Raw genomic sequence first — 20,072 nt, 5'->3', positions numbered from 1 at the left:
CCCTGTTGATGGGAATGTGAACTGGTGCAGCCACTCTGGAAAACTGTGTGGAGGCTCCTCAAAGAGTTAAAAATAGAGCTACCCTATAACCAGGAATTGCACAGCTGGGCATGCTAAATGCTGGGCATTTACCCCAAAGATACAGATGCAGTGAAACTCTGAGACACCTGCACCCCAATGCTTATATAAAGCAGCAATGTCCACAATGGTCAAACTGTGGAAGGAGCCTCGGCGTCCATGGAAAGATGAATGGATAAAGAAGATGCGGTCTATGTATACAATGGAGTATTACTCAACCATTAGAAATGACGAATACCCACCATTTACTTAAACGTGTATAGAACTGGAGGCTAAAATGTTCAGTGAAGTAAGTCAATCGGAGAAGGGCAATCATATGGTTTCACTCATATGGGGAATATAAAAAATAGTGAAAGGGATTATAGGGGAAAGAAGAAAAAGTGAGTGGGTAAAAGAGAGGGTGACAAAACATGAGAGCCTCCTAACTCTGGGAAACGAACAAGGGGTAGTAGAAGGGGAGGTGGGCGGGGGGGATGGGGTGACGAGGTGACTGGGTGACAGTCACTGAGGGGGGCACTTGACAAGATGAGCATGGGTTGTTATACTATATGTTGGCAAATTTAACTCCAATAAAAAATATACATATAAAAAATATTTTCATAACCAGATTTAAGTTCATAACTAGTTTCCAAATATATGGAGTGGAATTTCTTTAACAGCCTGTTAAAAATTATTTTTAATGTATTTAAAAGTTTTTGTACCTTTTTGTACCAGCTTTAGGTTTATGGCAAAGTTCAACAGGAGGAAAAGAGAGTTTCCATTGACCCTGACCCCATCTACATCAACATATCATCACCCAAAGTCCATTGTTTGGATCCCTCAGTGTTCCCGCTTCATGTACATTTTATAGGTTTTGACAAATATGTAATGACATGTATCTATCATTATAGTATCATACAGAAGAGATTCACTACCCTAAAAATCCTCTGTGCTCTACTTATTCATCCTTCCCTACCTGCCCCAAATCCCAGAACCCACTGATCTTTTTTATGGTCTCCATATTTTTGCCTTTTCTAGAATGTCATAGAGCTGAAATCATATAGTATGTAGCCTTTTGAGATTGGATTTTGTTCACCTAGTGATATGCATTTAAAGTTCTTCCATGTCTTTTTATGGCACGGCAGCTCCTTTCCTCTTAGTCTGAGTAATATCCCGTCATCTGGATGGACTCATAGTTTGTAGGACATCTTAATTGCTTCCAAGTTTTGGCAATCTAAATAAAGCTTCTATGAACGTCTTCTATGAACAGGTTCTTGGGTGGACATAAATTTTCAACTCCCTTAGGTAAATGCCAAGGAATATGAATCCTGAATTGTAAGGTTAAGATATATTTAGGCTTGTAAGAAATGGCTAAACTGTATTCCCAAAGCGGTTGTACCATTTTGCATTCCCACCGGCAATGTCTGAGACTTCCTATTGTTCAACCTCCTTGTCGGTATTTGGTGGTGTCAGTGTTCCAGATTTTGGCCCTTCTAATACATGTCTACTGGTTTCTCACCATTGTTTTTTTTTTTTTTTCAAACATTTTTTTTTATTTATTTATGATAGGCACACAGTGAGAGAGAGAGAGGCAGAGACACAGGCAGAGGGAGAAGCAGGCTCCATGCAGGGAGCCCGACGTGGGATTCGATCCCGGGTCTCCAGGTTCGCGCCCTGGGCCAAAGGCAGGCGCCAAACCGCTGCGCCACCCAGGGATCCCCTCACCATTGTTTTAATTTACAATTCCCTAATGACGTACAGTGTGGAGTATCTATTCATGTGCTTATTTTCTCATCAGTGTATCTTCCTTGGTGAAGTATCTATTCAAGTCTTTTGCCCATTATTAACTCAGTTGTTTGTTTTATTATTGTTGAATTTTAAGAATTCTTTGGACATTTCTGGTAGTACTCCTTTACCAGTATGTTTCTGCAAATACTTGCTCCCAATCTGTAGTTTGTATTCTCTTTATTAAGAGTGTCTTTAAGAAGTTTTTGATTTTGAGGAAGTCCAGCTTATCAATCATTTCTTTCATGATCATGTCTTTGGTTTTGAATCTAAAAAGTCGTCACCACACTCAAATAATCTATGCTTTCTCCTATGTTATCTTCTAAGAGCTTCATAGTTTTGCACTTTACATTCAGGTCTACAGTCCATTTATTTTTGTGAAGGTCTGTGTTAAGACTCTTTCTTTGTTTTTTATTTTATTTTATTTTATTTTATTTTATTTATTTGGTATGTGATGTCCACTTGTGCCAGCACCATTTGTTGAAAATAATATATTTTCTCCACTGCCTTTGCTCCTTTGTCAAATATCAGTTGACTGTACTTACGTGTGTCTATTCCTGGACTCCTTATTCTGTTCCATTCATCTATTTGTCTATTCTTTTATTATCAATTTTTTATTTTATTGCATTTTGTCGAAGATTGTGGTTTATATAATAAGTATATTGTATGGACTTGTATCATAGCCTAGAACACAATCACTTTTTGTATATATTTAAGATATACTTTTAAAGATGTCTTTTCTAATTTGAGGGTTCAGAATTTGACCAGTAAGTCCCAACTATTTAATTTTTTTAATTCTTATTTTCTTCTCTAGGTGACTTATCATGAGAGTTTAACTAAAAGTTTCCATTTTTGTAATAGAAATATCTTTTTATTTCTGTGATTCTTTGCAATTTTAACTTACATAATTTAGAAATAGGTTGTTAAGAACTTAAAAGCTCAAAATTATTATATCTTCATAGCGAATTGTTCCTTTTAGCATTATAAAGTGACCCTCTATTCCTGTTAATACTTTTTTGCCCTAAAGCCTAGATTAACTGATACTAATTTGGCCATTACAACTTCCTTCACATTAGTGTTTATGTTAACATTTGCCTTGTATAGCTTTTCAAGCTTTTTATGACATTTTGGTTTTTGATATGCTATGTAATAGGTATAAAATGAATATAGTGGGATTATCTATTTTTAAGCAATTCACTGATATATTTTTAGTTACTCTTAACATTTTATGTGTTCTATTTAGCATATATTTTTTAAAGATTTTATTTATTTATTCATGAGAGACAGAGAGAAAGGCAGAGACACAGGCAGAGGGAGAAGCAGGCTCCATGCAGGGAGCCTGACGCAGGACTCGATCCCGGGATTCCAGGATCACATCCTGGGCCCAAGGCAGGCACTAAACCACTGAGCCACCCAGGGATCCCCTATTTAACATATTTTAATTGGAGAAGGAGGTACTTTTTTTCTCTTCTTTCTTCCCTTCTTTGGACCAAATTTTCTCTACTCCTTTTTCTTCTTCCTTTTTTTTTTTAAGATGTATTTATTTATTTTGAGAGAGCACACACACACACAAGCAAGGAGAGAGGCAAAGGGAGAGACTCTTAAGCAGACTCTGCACTGAACAGAAATCCCCACAAGGACTCAGTCTTACCACTTAGAGATCATGACCTGAGAGAGCTGAAAGCAAGAGTTGTTTGCTTAATCAACTACACCATCCAGGTGCCCTTCCACTCTTTTTTCTTCTGTTTACTGGTTAGAAGTAATCATTTTGTTTCCTTGCCTCCAATGGTCATCTTTCAATTTTTAACATAAAAACTTCAATTGTCGTCAGTATTTCTACTCTCCTCCTGAACAATACAGGGATCTTAGAATCCATCTTCACACATTTGAATGTCTGATTTTTATTCAACTTTCTTTTTTAAACACTCCAAATTAGTCATCATTATTAGTTTTGGAGTAAATATTTATTTAAAGTACCTACATGTTTAGGATTGGCTTCGCTTATCATTGTAATCATCATTACAACCGAATATTTCTAGGTTCAGTTTTTTCCTTTCTGATGAATTTTTGTTTTGTTTTAATAAGGAACTATATTTTCTTTTTTTTTTAGGAACTATATTTTCAAGGGAATAACAAAAACACAACATGCAGGCTTTAATTCCATTTTCTACTACTTGGAAGCTGTTAGTGCAGCAGCTAAGATCACTGGCTCCATAGGTGGAGGGCTCAAATTCAAATCCAGGCTCTGCCACTAGCCACCTGACCTTGAGCAAGTTACTTCCTCCCTCCCTGTGCCCCTGTTTCTTCAACTGTAAAATGAGGTAGTAGCATCAACGAGGTGCACTTGTTCCCTCTTCCCTGGAGGCTGTCTCTTTCAGATCTTGGAGAAATGTGCTGTTCACTTTGATGATATGTCATCTATATTTGAGAACAGGACATCCAGATCTCCCTGGAGCAGCTGCTGCACGTGGTTCCTGACACCCAACAAGCAGAGTTCAAGCATGTGCAGGTAGGAGATCTTCCAGTCAATGAGTTCCCTGACAGCCCACCGTCAACAGAACAACAGTCTGTTGCTAAGAGACCTGACCCTTTATTGAGACCCCCTGTCCTGGAGGATGGTTCATCAGTCCCATGTTCACCCACATCAGCAGGTTCATGCACACAAGGTGCCAGCACTCACACACACAGCTCAGCCACTCTGGAACAATGCAGCTGGGTGGGCCTTGATGCATATTTTTAAAATTCTACTTGTAGTTTATTATAAATGAAACAGCCCTGGCTTAATTAGGGTATATGTGAAAGTAAGTCAAGCATTTTCACAGGAAGGAATTTCACTACAAAGGAACTGAATAGTACTGATTCACAAAAGACTAAGAAAGTCCAAAGAGGGGAATTTATCTTCCATGGAGATGGCAGTTGAGAAAAGACTTAATCAGTAGGTTTTTAGGGGGGATAGAGTAACAGAAATTAATCAGAAGAGAGAATGCACAGAGCATATTCAGAAACCAGCCATTTGGATGTCACCTAAAATGATTATAAAAGAACAAGGAGAGATAAGACTATAAAAAGAATGTGAAATGTCAGAGTAGAAGTCCTTCAAGTCAAGCTGAAGAACATAGATAAATAATTAATCTGGAAAGCTATGGGAAGCTGCCTGCGGGTTCTAGAACAGTGGGGCTGCTCAACGGTCTGTTTATTTGGGGAAGACAAATCCAATTCTAGAGGCATGATGAACCCAAGAGAGAAGAGAAGAAAGGGCAGAAACCATTTTAAGAGTTATTCAAACTGTACGATCAAGAAAATAATAAGAACCTGAACTATAGGGATCCCTGGGTGGCGCAGTGGTTTGGCGCCCGCCTTTGGCCCAGGGCGTGATCCTGGAGACCCGGGATCGAATCCCACGTCGGGCTCCCGGCGCATGGAGCCTGCTTCTCCCTCTGCCTGTGTTTCTGCCTCTCTCACTCTCTCTCTCTCTGTGACTATCATAAATAAATAAAAACTTTAAAAAAAAAAAAAAAAAGAACCTGAACTATAAGATGGCAGCCTTGGAATAGAAAAGGGAAAGCCAATTAAAAGAGCTAGTGTGCAGCATTGAAATTCTACGGGAAATTTCTGTTCTTTCAGCCTGGAGTCTGGGTTTTCTATCTTGTATAATGTTGAGTAACTGTGTTTCCATGGTTTTTATCAGTCAAACTAGTGTCTCACACCATCAGCCCTGACTCCTACCTACTCTGAAAGGAAATAGGACTCATCTGGGAGGTTTATGCATCCTGTACTCATTTAAATATAGGATACATAAATCTCCACAGGTATAAATTCGACCTTTTCTAAAAGATGCCAGGCATCTGATTAATCCAACTTTCTGTGCCTGTTTTAGTCAGGAGACTTCCTAAGCAGGATTCACCTGCTGGAGAATTTCAATAAGATTCAGAGATTGGATGCTTTCCATGATCACAGTAAGTTCTCTTTCAGAGTCATTAACACTCGACCACAGGGTGCTAATCAGGACATCTCGCTTGCCCTCCCCTGCAGGTGAGCAGAGTGTGATGCCAGAATAATTTTTAAACCAATTAGGATCTTTCTGCTGGGGATTTCACAAACAGTGATCAAGGAGGCCTTCATTTTACTTAAGCCTTGTGGTAAGTTTTCTGAAAATATTTTCAAAGTAATTGTGACAAATCACCCAAAAGAAACCCCTGCCTATCACTGAAAGAGGCTCATAGAGGTTTTTTTTTTTTTTAATTTAATATTACTTCTATGGTAAACTTTTAACCTACATCACAGAGATAAATTAAACAGGCAGATGTGAGCCTTAGTCTAGTCAAATATATTTAGCTTATACATTCCATAGGTAATAGAATATTCATAATACCACACATTAAATTTTGATCATACAGTGGTTTTTACTTCTTAGGGGAAAGCCATGCTTTCTACTCTTAGGAATATTTAACTTGATTAGTCTCAAGTCATATATATATATATATACACACACACACACATATATATTATTTGCATACACATATGCTATTAGTATATAGATATGCTATTATGCTGTCTTATAACTATTTTTTTCTTATGTGCTGTAATAAACCTCTAATCATAATTCCTCCATACACCAAACGAGGTAACGATGCTTCTAAAAGGAAAGGTATACAGGCTCCACATCTAAAGAAAGATATGAACACTTGATGATTCAAAATACAGGTGTAGAAAAAATAAAGTATTAAAAGAGGCCTGATGAATCATTTAAAAACCAGCCTAATTCTAAAGAAAACAAAAACTGGGCAATAATCCCATCAAAACCAGAAGAAACAAAAGAAGAAAATAAACTGGACTTCATCAAAAATAATAACTTCTGTGCATTGAAGTACACCATAAATTGAGTGAAAAGGCAACCCACAGAATGGGGTACACATGGAGCAGGGGGACATGCCAAATGATGGACCACAGAACTCTTTTTTCTTCACAATACAGATATTTCTCCTACATCAAAAGTTTTCCAGATGCAACTGAAGTTGCATACAAGTAGCCGGCATTTTATACATGACCACTCTAATTAAAATTTCTCATGGAGAATAGATGAAAGACCTGTGGCGCTTGCAACTCAGCTTGAGATTCAGAGCAGTGGATGAAGAAGGTGACCAGGAAAACAATGTGCAGTAATAGCGTAGGTGGAGTAGGAAACCTGGGTCAGTCTTAGGGAGCAGATCCGAGACACAAATGTTAGATAAGCTCAGCATGTATAGCCAAACATTCATTTCCTTGAGTTTCAACAAGAAATCGAACTTTGTTGCTCTAAGTGCCTAGCTCTTAACCCCACTTTCTCCTACTGAAACTATTATTTATGTCAAATGTCAGTTTTCTTATATAAAGCTCACTTCCTTTGGTACCCATTCCTATTATACGCTCTTTCACTCAAGGAAAGAATTGCCATGACAGTTAAAACCTAATTGGGGAAAAAAAAAACCCAACTAAGTAAAGCTTTATTGAAATGGCCAAAGGAGTGTTCCATCTGTAACATGCATGGCTTCTTAAAATTCCCTTTCGCCACTCTTGTCTCACTTTTGCTCATTCACGGCAGGTGCTCTATCTCTGTTTCCCATTTCTATGAATTCCTAAATACCCCCCAAGCCCTAGCCCCAGGAGAATCTCTCCTTTCATTTGCTCCATCTATTCCATTGTCTTCTGCCAGTAACTGTACCCTACCAGGAAAAATCCAGCTACACTGTCAGGCTTCCCCAGGGTTTTTTTCTCTGAGCCCATCACTTCCATTGAACAACTGCCAGTCCACTACTGAATGTGTCCGAGTAACAAAGATTCTTTCCTCCTGGAAAAGTAGTAAAAGAAAACAGCTAATATCCATTTTTCTTTAGTACCACAAGTAGCATGTTTCTTACACCAGAATGGATTCCCCCCATAAAACATTCTCAGAGAGATAAAATTACAGAAATCTAGTGGTGGTTCAGAAGTTAAGGAAGGGGTGAGGGTGTGAGGGAAGCTTGTGTGGCTATACAAGGGCAACATCAGGGGGCATCTGGCTGGGTGGCTCAGTTGGTTAAGCTTCCAACTCTTAGTTTCAGCTCAGGTCATGATCTCAGGGTCATGAGATTGAGCCCTGTGTCTGCTTGAGACTCTCTCTCCACTCCACTCTTTCTTTCTCTCTCAAATAAATAAATTTTGTTTAAAAATTATTTAGAAGGGTAACATCAGTGTTGAACATAACATTAGCTGAATATAAATGATATTTCGGATTTAAAGGATTGAAATAGTTATTAGGTGAACTTGATGGGCCATGAACTATTCTTGCTTTAGGTCTTCAGATTATGTAACACATTAGGAGTAGGGGGCCTATCATTTAGTGTCTATGTGTGACTGCCTTCATACCATAAATGTGCTGGGCAGGATATGGAATCCATTTAGCACTGACAACAATGCTGAGAGATGGCTATTTTTGACTCCATTTTACTACTAAGAAAAGTGGGGCAAAACAGATGTATAACCTGCTCAGGACCCCATATCACAGGCAGAACCTGAACTCTCGTCCTTCAGACAACAACTCCCAGGCACTCATCATTAGTACCGAGTAATCTACTGTCTCAGAGAACTCACTGTGACCACAATTATGAGGAGATGGCCAGGAAGACCATAGTGCTCAGATGCTTCTCAAATGTTCCCAACTTCTCCTGCTAATGGCCCTCAGCAGTAAAGAGCACAGATTACTTAACTCTGTAGGAGTTATGGGGGTAAAATCAGGCAGGATTGTGAACTGCTTTGTTTGAAGAGGTAGCAGATCTTTCTGAGAACTGTTGGATCAACTACAACACCACTCTCTTTGGCTCCTCTGACCAACTGCGGAATAAAGAGAGGACTACTGTACTATATGACGAGCCAGGTCCTGCCCTGCCCCTACATGTCCCAGACTAGGAGCTAAGCAGTCAGCTCCCTACCATTCCTGTGTTAGGAGATCATGACATTTGTTCTTTATACAGCCTAAAATTGGAAAAAAATGATGCTAGAGAATCAGAGGCAGATCTTTAGTCAAACAGATAGGACACTGCCAATCACCCATTAGCAAGCATGCTCCCATACTTAGCATCACTAAGCATCAGTTTCCTTATTAGAAAAATGAGAAAAATAGTACTTCTCTTACAAGATGGTTGCAAGGATGATCCTAAATGAGGCATAGAGCATATATGGCAGAGCACTGGGTACATGGTTAGTGCTAAATAAATGAAGGCCATTGTGGTTATTATTATATCCAATCCAGCGCTATACAGAAGAACTTTCCATGATGAGGGATAGATTCTATATCTGTGCTACCCAACATGGTAGTCACTAGCCACATGTAGCTACTGCACACTTGAAACGTGGCTAGTGTGACTGAGGAACTAAATTATTTTGAATTTCATCCAAATGTAAACATCTACCTGTAGTTTATGGTTACCTTATGGGACAGCACAGTTATAATCCTCAGCCAGTAACCAGACCAGCTGGTCCAGACTAAATAAAACAAAAATTGCAATTATCAACCAGAATAATCAGACTGGCATCACAAAGGAAGTGAGCAAAATATCATCTTCCTTAATAGAGATTTAACTTTACAATAATGCAAAGGAAGTACTGATTTCTAAAGAATCTACTACATTTGTGGTAGCCTTGGAACTGGATTTAGAAGAGGCCACTCATATACTTTTAAAAAGCTTTAAAAGAGCAAGAGGGGAAGTGTGATAGATTAAATTATTATCTAGCAAATGTTTACTCCTCCCCACCTCTCACTTCCACGAAGTCCATGTTCTTCTCTCTCCTGACAATTCTAGCTTTGATCATGGGATTTGCTTTGGCCAATGGAATGGGAAAAGAGACTTTAATGGGCAGTGCTCATCCCTCTGAAGTTTCTGACCAGAACCAAGTGAAGAATATGTCCCAGGTAGCTTCTGTCCCTCCATATGGCCAGAATAACTTCACATGGAGCAAACATGAACTTGACCTGCAACCTTCAGGTTGCTTCAGCATGAGTGAGAAATAAATGGTTATTTCCATATGCTCCTGTGATTTGGTAGGTATTCGCTAAACAGAATTATTTTAATAAAAATCTGGCTAATACAGCAACTAGTAACTACTAAGTACCTCCCATGCCAATATACTTTGTATAGAAACTTGTTCCATGGGAGATGAAAGAATTGGTTCAAGATCATGATATGAGTTCATGATATATGATATGATACCATGATATGGTTCAAGATCTATATGAGATGTTTACATTCACATGTTTAGATAAATTCACAGATAAACTATCCATACTAAGTCATTAAAGAAATGAGGGTATTGGAAGACCAAGCTCTCAGATAGCTGAAGGAGACATCAGGATGGATGGCCATAGTCTTCTCCAAACTGACTCTAGAGGCCAGTGCCCAAGATGAGTGGGTACCCAACTGGATCACGATCATCACCACTTTCCTATCTCCATCAGTGTTCTCATTCTAGTTTCCAACGTCTTTTCTCAGAATTTTTATGATTAGAATACTGATTACACAGATTTTTTAAAGATATCTTGCCACATTTTCTAAATATTTGAAGAATATCCATGGGAAAAACTTCTATCAAGTATGATTCCATTAGAAATGTATTCTTTTCCACTGAAAAGTACTTTTCCACTTTGCATAAGCAATGAATTTGCTTTAACAAAACTTGTATTCATTTCATAAATGTTTGCCTACATTGAGGCTCCTACCAATCTGTCATGAGAGATGTATCCCCATGATGATATGCAAACTTGGGAATGGTGTTACTGGAAGACATGCCAGACCAAGATAACAAGCAAGCTTTATTTTGAGGATGGAAAGGGATGATAATGGTACATAGCTCAAACCATTTAGAAAGTAAATTTAAGAGGTAAGAAAACAATCACATGTGAAGCTCAACTGTGGAAGGCTGAACAAGTAGATGAGAGTTTAGTTTCTTTGTGTAGACAGTCACCTTCTAACACCTACCAGTCTTCACCCTCCTCCCACAGCCATGTGTTTCATGGTCTTCACCCTCCTCCCACAGCCCAGGCCATAGGCATTCCAGATCACGACAATAGTCAGCTTCTGAGGGGCCTTTTGACACCCCTACAACCACCTTCTCTGACACCCCATGCTGTCATCCAAGACTATGGAGCATGCAGGTGTGCAGGTGAACCTCCATGTCCACATTGTCCTCATCGCTCTTCTCTCTCCTCCAGCAACTCAGGAGAAGCCAGTACCCAGGCCATTCCCTACAGGACTGCTCAGGAGACTGACAGGAAGACATAGAGACCACCACACTGAAGTCTACAGTGAGACCAGGTCCTACTATGTTCTTTTTTTTTCCAGTTTGAAACCATACTTTATTTTTAATGTAGCTAGAAATCCAATAACTATATATTTTTAAGCAGAAAAAACTTCTTTACTTTTCCTTCTTATAGCATCGTTAGCACAAGAAAAAACACTTCTGGTTTAGAAATGATACTGAGTTTCTATGAAAATGAATGAATGTACTTCATATTTGTAGAACTTAAAAGCACAGGACACATTTTCAGAAGACCAATTTTACTTTTACCCATTTCTAGTAATATTTGCAGTGTTAGAATGTACTTAATATATAATTAAGTAAATCAAATAAGGAACCCAAAAGAAACTGGTCTTCTTGAGTTATTCACAGCACACATTAGAAAACTTGAGAACACACATTAACAACAAAAAAACCACTGGAAAGCTCAAATGCAAGTTTATATGCTGAGTATTTTTAAAGGGTTTAAAAAGCATGCTCAGTTAGCATACAGCCTTTTCTCCTTATATAACAGATGCATTTCTATCTGCTTGTGTACAGCAAAGGGTTAGAACCTGATCCAACTCACTTTTGATATTAGAAATGTGCTATTTCAGAAATGTATTCCTTGGAATTTTCTTCACTGCTCCTACCACTGATTCTTCAAATAGGCAAAGTACAGAGGGTCTCATCCCTTGAAACCGTTTTTAAACACGGTTAAAATGAAAGATAGGTAGAAACCTAGCAATTCCTGTACAGCGCCTGGACTTGGTCTTAATTAAATGTAGGAGTCGAATGTACAACGGAAAACTATCATTTCTTTATGCTTAGAAGAGAGGAAGGGAGGGAGAGAAGAGATTGGGAAAAGGTGCAGTATTTAAGAGCTGAATAGGAGCATGACGACTCATAATGCCATCAACTTCACAGCAAAGAACCACGGATCTCAACAATTTTATAATTCATGTTGGATCAAGAAGTTTGGTTCCCCTCCATAGATCAATGAATTCAAACCTCATACTCTTCCAAATATGAAGATGAATAATGTAAGATAAACTCCAATTGCAACAGGTATTTCCTAAGTTGAAGACTGAACACCAAAGGGAATCCCTCCTTCCAACATCTTTTGACATGGTAAGATTTCGCCAAAGTGGAAACCTAACATTTAGATATGAAATCGCTTGGGCCAACTAAGAAACTACAGCTGTTTTGAGTATCACCTTACATAATCACTATATGTATTACATATTAAACCCAGCATTACATATGCTTGCACAATTATGCAGTGAATGATAACAGTACTGATGATGCCAGTGAAAGGGGCTATCTTTAGCCCAAAAAGAGTACTGGATGGGTGGTGGTGAAAACAATTGAAAAGCACACAAAGAAATGGGTATTTTCTGACCAGGAAAGGTCACTCTAAACACAGAAATATAAAAATAAAAGTATTCCCTTATTTCCTCTATGTGGAAATAATGCAAAACATTTATTTTCTGTATCAGACAAGAACACAGCTAAGTAATCCAGCTCTACTGCAGCATTATAAAAATCATCCCTTCAGCACAGTGTAAGATCTAAATGCATCTGCCCAAGGGTGCACACTATATAAAAGGAGTAAGGTTGCTGCTGCCCTGGCAAGCACTTCCGGTCCCTACCCAGGTCCTACTGCAATACTGGTGGTCCCAGTGGTTTTATCCAAATAAATCGTGTTTAAAAAGTAAAACATTTAAGGGACGCCTAGGTGGCTCAGCAGTTGAGTGCCTGCCTTCGGCCCAGGGCATGATCCTGGAGCCCTGGGATCGAGTCCCACATCAGGCTCCTTGCATGGAGCCTGCTTCTCCCTCTGCCTGTGTCTCTGCCTCTCTCTCTCTCTGTGTGTGTGTCTCTCATGAACAAATAAATAAAATCTTTAAAAAAAAAAAAGTAAAACATTTAAAAAACAAGTCAAAATACCTCAGTAACCATATTTCCAACTCAAACTTCGTCTATTTAAATGTTATATTTGCCTCCTGTTAATAAACCTTTATTTCACTCAAACTGAGCAGTAATAACCTGTTAATAAACCTTTATTTCACTCAAACTGAGCAGTAATAAATCTTCCACACCGAAGTAGCTTCCTTGCTCAATTAATCCAAAGGGGAAAAAACTGAAATGATTAGTAAATAAAAATGTAGGGACTAACACACTCTTTTAATGTTTTAAAATATTTTTAAAGTCTAAAAAGTGTTTAAAGTTTGTAATTCCTAGTAGGAAAACATTATCTGCATGAATACTCTAATGGCAAACCACTGTAGAATGTTGCAGTTGCATGTGGGGCAGAGGGGTAGGGATTCTCTTCACGGCACCCCAGCTTTCTTCTTGAGAAGGTCAGAGGTACGCTGGTTTGTATTATTGCGACATCTATTAGGTGATCGAAGTTGCTTTTCCTTCAGCAAGGGCTTTATTTGTCAGAAGGGCATTATGCTTGATCTCCAAATTTGGCTGACAATTTACTGATGAGATTCATAACCTTTGGGTTGCTCTGATATTTTGACATATTTGCTGGGTTCTGGGCTACATCCTGGAAGGCCACTGTAACTTCTGGATCCTGCATGGCCGCAAGAACCTCTGGGTCACTAAGAATTTCATTGAGCCCAGGCATTCCTGCCATTCCAGGCATCCCCCCTGCCATTCCAGGCATTCCTCCAGGAAAATTACTAGGCATTCCCCCTGGAAAGCCACCTGGGAAAGAGCCATACTGAGCTCCTGATTGTCCTCTGGCTTCTTCCTCCCTCTGGGCTCGTTCATGTTCTTCCCAAGCCTTCTTAACCCTTTCTATTCTTTCTTGGATCTCTCACTCTTCAAGTTTTCGTTCATACTTCCTCCAACGTTCAGCAATTTTCTGGGCCCTGAGTTGAACTTCTTTCAGCATTGGACTCGCATCTTCATCATAATCCAGTTTACAAGCAAGGAACAAGATCATGTGCTGCTTCTTCCCAATGACCCAGAAGTCTGTGTGCTTTCCCCAGCCACTTGTAAGGCTGAGCTGGATCAGGATTTATTTCAATAGCTCTGTCACAGTCTCGAATGGCAGCATTTGGCTTCTGTAATTTGATGAAGACACTGGCTCTCTTGGCATACAAAATGGCCAAGCGAGGATTCAGTTTGATGGCATCTGTGAACAAGTCAATGGCTTTCTGTAGTTCGCCATCATCTAGGGCATCAATGGCAGCCACTTTTTTATCATTTGCCTGATCCATCATTTCCTCGGTTATCTCTACATTTTCGTCTCCCATTTCTTGAGGGGCATCAGTACCTGGTTCAATTACACCTTCATTGTCCATTTCTAGATCACTTTCCTCACTTGACGGTTCATCTGTCTTTATGTTTTCCTCTGCCTTCTTCCTGTTTTTTCTTCCTTGATATTGTCTTCTGATTTCGTTTTATGAGTAGCAGGTGGTATTTTATCCCCCATGCTCTCCACTCACTCCCACAGGACGTGCAGTTCCTCAGTGTGCAGAACACTCAGATCCTGCTTACACATTTTCACGAAGGCCCAAAGCTCGCTCACTTTGTGGGGGTCCATGATCCAGAGGCGCTGGCAGGCGGCGGGTGCAGCTGAGGCTGTGGCCTGATTCCAGGCGCAGGTACCAGCCCAGCGTGACTGTGTGGAAGGGCCCTACTATGCTCTTCACAAAAGCAGAAAGGAGCTTTCTTCCCCACATGGGTAGTACCTTCTGCACATCTGTCCTCAAACTGTGTTTCCTTGTGAACCTAACATCTTACAGCAATTTCTCCTGAGCAGCATTTTCAGATTTCACTCCCAGCTTATTTTTGCTCTGACCCAGAGAACAGAACATGACTTTTTGCTCAGAATTGCTCAGCCCGGGGATCCCTGGGTGGCTCAGCTGTTTCATACCTGCCTTTGGCCCAGCGATCCTGGAGTCCCGGGATCGAGTCCCACATTGGGCTCCTGACATGGAGCCTGCTTCTCCCTCTGCCTGTGTCTCTGCCTCTCTCTCTCTCTCTCTCTATGTCTATCATAAATAAATAAATCTTTAAAAAAAAAAAAGAATTGCTCAGCCCCCCAATGCCAGTCTGTCGTCCTTGACCCCAACATGAACTCCTCTACTCTCTTACCATGAGATGGACATTCCTGCAGATAGATCACTGACAAATTCATCCTCCAAGCACAAAATCTGGGATGGCCAAAAATGTCTGAACCCTAGCATGAACACAATTTAGGGTCTCATACTATATGGAACCCCTGCTACCTTAGCACTTGAAGAAAATTATAGGAAATAAAATGCCAATCTGTGGTTTGGGTTATTAATTGGGAACCTGGTTACAGATTATCAGAACAAAATGTCAAATTATCAGAGTCCAGTTTACTTCAACGAGTACCTCAGCACCAGAAGCATCAGGCAGGGGCTTCCAGTCAAGATGGCAGACGTTGAGCATCCTAGAGCACACACACAAAAACTTGGCTTGGCCACAAAAACACTTTAAAAACAGATCGTTGGCTTAAGAGCAAAACAACAACAACAAAACAAAAACAAAAAGATTACCATTCACAGATATGCTAGAAACAGGAAGGGAACTCAGGAATCAAAGAAGTGGGAGTTAGCTGAGAGCCAATAGGGTTGCCCTATCAGCAAACGGATGGCTGGAGAGAAACATTAGGAAGCACAGGTAAAAAATATGAAAGTGCTGATCTGTGTCTGGACAAGAGTCACGCTCACATCATCAGTGCCCAGAGCCTGCCTTCCACTATAAGCGCGCTGGATTCACACTCCCTCGCTGGGAACTCACAACTCACCACCACTTTAAGGTCTCTCAGTTTGTGTGTGAATTTTACCCACCTCTGTTGTAAATACCTTCAGGATTCCTTTGTATTTACACCTGCAAAAACAATAGCAAAATGAGCCTAATCTTTAATATTATTCATGTTCTCTCTCATTTCACATTATTCGTACCCAATTTTGTAGAGTGCACATAACTTGCAGATACTTCCCTTCAAATCTGACTTTCCTTGGCTTCTGATTTAAAAAAAAAAAAAAAAAGTTTTCTCTTATCTGCCTGTGTACTCCCTAGCTCCTAGCACAGAACAAATGTTTGTTAAATGTCTTAATGAAGTAAAAAGATGAGGAAGACAATCTTCTTCACACTTTTTCCTGGAATCAGGCTTGGAGAGCAGAACCATTTGAAGTAGAGAACTCCTCACACTTAGAGTCCATTCATGCTCTATTTTAGTAAAGTCCATTTATCAAGAATGTTTGGGAAGGTGTCCATTCATATACTCACCCCATATTCAACCATGACTAATAGTCAATAAATCAGAGTAAGCTTACATTATACTGGAAAACTGTTTTAACATGTTTTGAACCTCCTTGGATTCTGAGGGCCCTGTAAGATCACATCTGGCCTCAAGGTAATATATTATGAACTTTACTTACATGGTTAAATGCTATGGGTAAAAAATACATTAAAACTATGGGTGTAGGAGAAGAGGTTGTTTGATCTTTGGTACGGATCCTGGATAAAAGGGCATTTACTGGGGCACCTGGTTGGTAGAGCATGCCACTCTTTTTTTTTTTAATTTTTATTTATTTATGATAGTCACAGAGAGAGAGAGACACAGGCAGAGGGAGAAACGGGCTCCATGCATCGGGAGCCCGACATGGGATTCGATCCCGGGTCTCCAGGATCGCGCCCTGGGCCAAAGGCAGGCGCCAAACCGCTGCGCCACCCAGGGATCCCAGCATGCCACTCTTGATCTTAGCATTATGAGTTCAAGCTCCAGGTTAGGTGCAGTTTACTTAAAAATAAAATCTTCTTAAATAAAGGAAGAGGTATTTACTATGGCTTCATATTCTAGATTCAACCTCACTGCCATAAGAGGAAATCACCTCCTAATGAAAGATGACCCATCACAGAAGGTAACTCTCCATATTTCCAGTTGACAAATCCAAGTCAATTCCGTACCTCTTCTATGAACCCTACCCAGGTCCCCAGCCACATCCTTTGCTTGCTCTCCTGGAGCAGCACAGCGGTGCCCTCTACTGGCACTTATTCATTTGCTAGAAATCTCTATGTTCCACTAGAAGTTTCTGGCCAGTAAACCAAAACTGTTTAACCTCTGCAATTTGTGCAGCCCTCACCATACCCACTTCAGTGAATATTTCTTATATCACCAACTTTTTCTCAAGCATTGAAGACTTAAGCTGCTTTTCATAGATTTAACATTTTTTAGATTTTTTTAAATTTTATTATTTATTTATTTATTTGAGAGAGAGCATGTATGAGTGGGGAGAAAGGGAGAGGAGGGAGAGAGAATTAGAGAGAGAGAGAGAGGGAGAATCTCAAGAAGACTCCCCACTGAGCACAGAGCCCAACACTGGACCCCAAGATCATGACCCAAGCAGAAACCAAGAGTTGGCTACTTAACCAATTGAGCCACAGTGCTTCAAGTTTTAAATTTCTTCAAGCTTCCACAGATAGGGTAGAAAACAAGAATTTTATATTAAAGTAAATGAAGAGAAGTTGAAGGAAATAAACAGGCACAGACGACTGTGAACTAAACAAAGACTTGACCAAACAGTAATTTCCTAGTCTCAAAGGCCCCAGAAGAGCATCCTATAGCTGGCTCTGCCCTTTCTCTACCCTAGAGCATCACCTATGCACCATAAAATAATGATGCAGGGATCCCTGGGTGGCGCAGTGGTTTGGCGCCTGCCTTTGGCCCAGGGCGTGATCCTGGAGACCCGGGATCGAATCCCACGTCGGGCTCCCGGTGCATGGCGCCTGCTTCTTCCTCTGCCTGTGTCTCTGCCTCATTCTCTCTCTCTCTCTCTCTCTCTCTGTGACTATCACAAATAAATAAAAAAATTTAAAAAATAATAATAATAATGATGCAAGTAGGGCAGGAAGCACTAAGCAATTCTGTGTAAACATGGTCAGGGTCTTCACATCTCCAGCCATGTCTCAGAAGACTGGAAGACCCAGAAGCCATGTAAGTTCTTTACAAGCACGGAAGCCCTCAGAGTCAGAGGGATCCCAACCCCACTACCATTGCCTTTCTCTCTTTCCTTCTCTTGCCTCAGCACCACACACTAGAACCCCAGTCCCCAGCAGACATTAGCACTGTCCCCAGGGCTTGGGATGGGCACAGGACCTTATAGTCCTTCTTCTGCTTTCTCACAGCTGCTTTTCCTGTGGATTGTAAACATTCCCAGTTAAAGAGATATTTCACAAGGACTTTGTTCCAGCTGGTGGTTTCCACATGATGCTCCAGATGACACGTCAGTCCCTAGAGAACTGTGACCAAGCCGATACTCCGAGGCGTGGAAGCCCAAGCTCAGCTGACTCATCCTGGGGCTCCTGGGGCTCAAACGATCCACCGTCTCTCCCCATGCTGCCCGGCTTCTACCTACACACAGATGCCTTTCAACATGAAGCTGCCATTATAATGAGGGACCTGCTGCAGGGAAGAAAATTATCTTGCATCTAAAATTTTGGAAACTTCCGAGAGCCTACATCTGAAGTGGTGTTCTGCTGGGGGAGTGCACAGTCGGTACCAAACAGGGCATGGGAACCAGACAGATGCAACAAAGAGACCACTCACTGCAACACTGGCCCATGTTTTGGTCCCTGGGCAACAAAGGTGGTTTATCATGGGGAGGCTGGTTTCTTTCCTGGGCAACTTGAGAGACTTGAACAGGATCAGAACAGGTCTGTCTGCTACCCATTCTGAAATCCCATCAGCAAGAAGTGGAATTAACAGCAGGAGATGGTTGCTCTTTGATCAGCTCCATGATAAATCAAACATTTAATTGTTTATAAAATGCATTTAAATAAGATAAACTTAAGAGCAACTTAAGTATAAATATTTTACCACATAACATAATCAGATTTACTAATATACCTTATCACAGCATAACTGTACTTGCTAAAATAATTTTTAAGTGATATTTTCTAACTATTTAACAAAAATAACTTTTTTATTGCTTAAAAGTACTACTGGTTGTCTCTAGCTTTTATGGTATTAAAGTGTTCTTCAGAGTCTCTCTTACGATTTGCAAAGTCTCTTAATATGAGTATTAACCCTCTGTGATATGTGATAAAAACACTTCTCCCCTTTGCCTCTTCATTTCCTCTATCATGCTTTTGGCTTACAGAACTTGTATTGTTATTATTCAAATTGCTATTCTTTTCCCATTGAGTTGTTAGGTTGGGAAAGTTCTTCCCTATCTGGAGATGACATTTTCATCTAAGAGATTGATAAATGTGTAGGATTTATATTAATAAATGATGGGAGGGACATATGGGTGGCTCAGTGGTTGAGTGTCTGCCTTTGGCTCAAGTCATGATCCCAGGGTCCTGGAATCAAGTCCCGCATCAGGATCCTCAGGGAGCCTGCTTCTCCCTCTGCCTGTGTCTCTGCCTCCCTCTCTCAGTGTCTCTCATGAGTAAATGAATAAAATCTTTTAAAAAAATGATAGGAAATAAATATCCAGCTTGTCTTCTGAAGAGTCTACCATTTGAACCAAGATTAAAATTACCTTTGAATCTGCTGCTCACACCCTGTCAGCTGACTCCCCCTCTCCCTTTCTCTGGTCTGTCAGAAGGCTGCTTGCACTTAGGCTTTCCCATAATCAAAAAAAGAACCACTTATCTCAATCAGGCAAAATACAGGCTCCTTTTCACTTAGTAGTCCAGGAATTTCTAGACATTCCTTTGCAGTTTCATTAACTTCCCGTACGTTTTTAATTACTATCATTCAACACTTTCCTTGGATCCTCAGAAATGAAAAGGTGTTTTGTCTGTACCTATTTTCCCTTAATATACAACCAGCTACAGAGCAGTCCCATGTTAACTGGTAGTTAACCTTGACAACCCCTCACTCTCTTATTCAGCTGTATTTTCCAAAGCCAAGTTTATTATTTCACTTGAATAAGCATGTACCA

General features: G+C 40.1%; 2 pseudogenes across 1 annotated transcript in view; both read right to left on the bottom strand.

Moving 5' to 3' along the window:
* The window catches only part of LOC144314166 (stAR-related lipid transfer protein 4 pseudogene), a 323,954-nt pseudogene that overhangs the window by 244,001 nt on the left and 59,881 nt on the right, over positions 1-20,072 (bottom strand). The gene's annotated exons all lie outside the window — the stretch shown is intronic.
* Positions 13,297-14,692, bottom strand: LOC144313435 (hsc70-interacting protein pseudogene; annotated as a pseudogene).

This window comes from Canis aureus, chromosome 5, assembly GCF_053574225.1.
Source record: "Canis aureus isolate CA01 chromosome 5, VMU_Caureus_v.1.0, whole genome shotgun sequence".
In the NCBI taxonomy this organism is placed as follows: Eukaryota; Metazoa; Chordata; class Mammalia; order Carnivora; family Canidae; genus Canis; species Canis aureus.
The sequence above is the reverse complement of the archived record's forward strand: the minus strand, read 5'-3'. Positions and strand labels throughout refer to the sequence as shown.